We start from the raw sequence: 4,662 nt of genomic DNA, 5'->3' as shown, positions 1-4,662 counted from the left end.
GAAGCCTAAGCTGGGGCCTAGGTCCAGGGCATGCATGGTCCTTGGTTGATGCTTCAGGCTCAGTAAGCACGTCTGGGCCCTGCTTAGTTGGCCTTCTTGTGGAGCTCCTGTCACCTCCAGGTCCTTTTCTCTTTTCTCCCACTTTTCCACAAGACTCCCTCAGCATCATTTTTAAATCAAGCATAATATTTTGTTGTATATGTATGGCATATGTCTTTGGTCAGAGACCCTTGACTGCAAAAAACAGGTAATAAGGACACTGTACTAGCTATGAAGTTCTCAAATGAAACCCTCATCAGATGTAGTAATGCAGAGGCTTATTAGTATTGTTCAGTAATCTAGTCTGTACTTTTATAGCTGATTTAATGTTCTTTTCAAAGCCATCACTTATTGGGAGATAATGAGATTCTTTCCATGTCATCTGAATACTCCAAAGCAGGAAGAAGCTCTGTTTACTACCTACAGTGCCAGAGTTCTTTGATGTCATTTTGAATTTCAAATATTTCTTTCAGCCAAATATACCCCATGACAAGAGAACTTGACTAGCAGAAATTAGGGATTTTGTAGAAAGCAACACACTGGAAATAAGGAAATAAGATCAAATTTTTTAACCAGCCTTGCTGAGATGTTGCCAGAGCCAGCCAGCAGAGTCGAACTGTTCTTGAGTCGGGAGTGAGGATTAATATTAATAAAATAAACACACAGCACACAGGAAACTTTTTAAAGGTCCAGACTCCACAGCCACAGCAAAAGGCAGGCTGCCGCAGCAAGCAATGCCAGCAGCAAGTCTCAAGTCTCTGCCTCCTCCTCTGCCTCCAGCCTTCTGACCACTGTATTTTTGAGGAGTTACTTTTAGCCAGTAAAACATCTCAGAACAATAGGTTAATTTGCACAAGGAGCCTGAGGAAGAGGTGTGACCCTCACAAGCTATCCCACCTGTTGTCACAAACAAAAGGAGATGGACTTGCAAGTTCTTCTCTGCCATTAGTAAAGGCCTGCTAAAAGCCATCTCTCCGCCGAGATTTAAATATCAAAGCAGGCTGCTGGAGTCACAGCTCCCAAAAAGATGTTAGCTACTAAATCTTTCAACTATAAAGCAATCCATCTTTAAACTGACCTATGACTCTCTTCTGTAATAATAATAACAAATGTAGCCAATCATGTTCTTTCTTACAGGTGCATTGTTGAAGTTCAGAAAGCAAAATTAACATTCGTTATCTTCTTGAATATTTTCTAAACAATTTATAAATGCAAAGAAAAATGGAGAGGGAAAATTGCTCTTCCATTACTGAGTTCACATTAATGGGCATCACCAGCAACTCTGACGTAAAAGCAGCTCTTTTCACAGTGCTCCTTCTGGTCTATCTCATCAACCTTGTTGGAAACCTCGGAATGATTGTTTTAATTAAATTGGATCCCCAACTTCAAACCCCTTTGTACTTTTTCCTCAGTAACCTCTCATTTTGTGACCTCTGCTATTCCACAGCAATTGGATCCAAGATGCTGATGGACATATTTGGCAATGACAAGTCAATTCCCTTTTAGACCTGTGCTCTGCAATTTTTCATTTCCTGTACATTTGTAGATTCTGATTGCACACTGCTGGCAGTGATGGCCTTTGACCGGTATCAGGCCATTAGCACCCCTTACTGTACATAGCAAACATGTCCAGGCTCTGCTCCTTGCTAATGGCTGGGCTGACCTTGTAGGTGCGGCAGATTCTTTGATACACAAACTTTGACATTCCACCTATGTTTCTGTGGGTCTACTGAAATTGATCATTTCCTTTGTGATATCCCTCCCATTTTACTATTGCCATGCTCAGATACACAGGTCAATAAATTAGCAATATTTACTATTTTTGGGTTTATTGAGTTGAGCACCATCTCAGGAGTTTTTGTCTCCTATTGTTACATCATCTCATCAGTCGTTAAGATCCATTCTGCCCAGGGGAGGTTCAAAGCTTTCTCTACCTGTGCCTCCCACCTGACTGCCGTTGCTATTTTCCAAGGAACCGTGCTTTTCATGTATTTCCGGCCAAGTTCTTTTTACTCTCTAGATCAAGACAAAATAAGCTCACTGTTTTATGTCCTTGTGATCCCCATGCTAAACCCTTTGATTTACAGCTTGAGGAATAAGGATGTGAAAGAAGCCCTGAAGAAACTAATAAATAAAAGATGTTGTTAAATTCTTTACTTTTCTCATATATAGTGATTGTTTGCCTAAAATTATGTCATGTAAAAAATGAATTTTATTTAATGTTTATTTAGTGAAATTGTTATTTATTTTATGCTAAATTATAGTAAAATTGTCCACCAAATGCTACAGTCCAGTCTATGTGTGTGTGTGCACACATGTGTGTTCATATGTGTGTTGATATGTGTGTGTGTGTATGTGTGTATGTGTGCATATGTGTGTTTCCCCATTCTTTTATTTACATCTTATGGGACTGCATAACTCAACATCAAGATTATTTTAGAAGATTGTTTTTATAATTTAAGAGAAATATTCAACACATTATTAATTTTTTTCATCCTGGCCATTATCTTCTTTTTCTTTCGTGTCTCTAAGTCTCACTCTTGCTATTTATCAATAATTCACAACATGTATTTTTTGTCCAAACATATTGGTATAATTGACTGTGTAATGTTATTATTGTATCCAGTTCCTTGTATCTTGACATACATTTTCCTCTTTGCTTCTGAAGTTAAAAAAAGAGAAGTTACCAATAATCCTCATAAATTGTATAAAATATAATAATTATATTAAGAGACTCAAAAACCAGAATATTCTAGAATTTAGTAGATATGACAACTGCTATTACCATAATCTATAGTTTCAGCCTCTACTCTCTCTCTCCTCCTTGTCTTTCTCCCCCTGCCCCTAGAAAGATCCTTATATTTTAATCATTTCTTGTAGAGTTCAGAGCACTCTCTATTATTGAATTAACTATGGTAGTTGATATTAAGTTTCATGATTTCTAGGATCCTTTCTAGTTAACTATTTTCTGCTTTGCATTCTCTGTGATTGTAGAATACGAGCATATTACTATATAAATTCTAAATTACTTGTAAAAATATTCACATAGTAAAACTAGTGTTTCATTTACATATGAAATAATTTCATTTATTGGAGTTATCTGAAACAGTGATGCTGGTGAGATAATATGGACTTTACAAAGCCAAATATTCTTATATGTGGCTTTGCAATGGCATGTTAATTGTATTTAGAGTTTCTTTTATTGTTATTATTTTAACTACTGACTGCAGTTTCCCATCCTTTCTCTCTGTCAAGACCCTCCTCTCCCAACTTTCCTTAGCCACCCCCATCCACTCCTCCTCCTCTGTTTCTCTTCACTAAAGGGGAGTATTTCTATGGTTATCAACCAAACATGGCATATCAAGTTGCAATAGGACTAGCCATCTCTCCCTATAATAAAGCTGGACAAGGCAATCCAGTATGAAGAAGAGGGACCCAAAAGCAGACAAAAGATGCAGAGACAGCCCTTGTTCCCACCGTTAGGAGCCCCAGAAGAAAATCAAGCTACACAAATAATAACATATGTGCAGAGAGCCCAGGTATGTCCCATGCAGGCTCCCTAGTCTTTGGTTCAATCTCCATGAGCCCCTATGAGCCCAGGTTAAGTGATTCAGTGGGTTGTCCTGTACTGTCCATGAGCTATGTTTCTACCATCCTTCCTACCCCTTATTTTGAATGATTCTCCAAGATCCACCTAATGTTTGGTTATGAGCAGTTGTTTCCATCATTTGCTAGATGATGCCCTTCTGATGACAATTGGGTTAGGCATCAATCTGAGCTCAGCAAAATATCATTAAAAATTATTTCATTGATTTTTTTTGCCAGTCATGTTTGGTTCTATCCTCAGGTTCTGGGATATCCAGCCTCTGTGTCCTGGCTCTCCAGACAGTGTCAGGCACGGCTCCCTCTGGTGACATGGGTCTTAAACTAGACCAGTTGTTGTATGACTACTCCAATAATTTCTGTGCCACCTTTACTCCAGGACTATTTGTAGGCAGGACAAATTTTAGGTTGAAGGTTTTGAGGTGAAGTTGGTGTCCCAATGCTTCCACTGGAAGTCTTTCCTGATTATAGGAGATGGCTGGTTCAGGTTCCATATCCCCTATTGGTAAGAGTCTATGAAGACTCTGCCCTCAGATTTCTGGGAGTTTTTATCACATAAGGTTTCTAGCTTTTCCCCAAGATGCTCCTCAGTTCCAGGGGTCTCTCCAAGTACTCGATTTCTCCATCCTTTTCCTCATCTAATCTCTTCTGTTCCTGTTACCACTGACCTCCACACCCCCCATGGTGTCTATTCTATTTCCCCTTCCTAAGGAGATTCATGTGCTCTACCCCCCTTGAGCTCTATGTGTTACTTAGCTTCTCTGAGTCTGTGGATTGTAGCATGGTTAGCCTTTACCTTTCAACTCTCACCCAATTATACGTGAGTACACAACACAAATGTCTTTCTGAGTCTGGATTATCCAACTAAGGATTATTTTTTATTTTAGTTACATCTTCCTGATCATGCAGTTGATGTGGATATGTATGTCTTTTAATGCTGAAATAATTTAAACTTAAAACCTTAGTGAAGGACTATTTCTAACAGGATCTCAAGGGCAGGCTGTTTGACACCCCCCCCCC

General features: G+C 38.9%; 1 pseudogene; it reads left to right on the top strand.

Annotated features, from left to right (window-relative positions):
* The first annotated feature begins 1,248 nt into the window (after positions 1 to 1,248).
* On the top strand, positions 1,249 to 2,187 carry LOC129672206 (olfactory receptor 5W2-like; annotated as a pseudogene).
* The last annotated feature ends 2,475 nt before the right edge of the window (positions 2,188 to 4,662 follow it).

This window comes from Psammomys obesus, unplaced genomic scaffold (genome assembly GCF_907164565.1).
Source record: "Psammomys obesus unplaced genomic scaffold, mPsaObe1.curated_primary_1811, whole genome shotgun sequence".
NCBI lineage: Eukaryota > Metazoa > Chordata > Mammalia > Rodentia > Muridae > Psammomys > Psammomys obesus.
The sequence above is the reverse complement of the archived record's forward strand: the minus strand, read 5'-3'. Positions and strand labels throughout refer to the sequence as shown.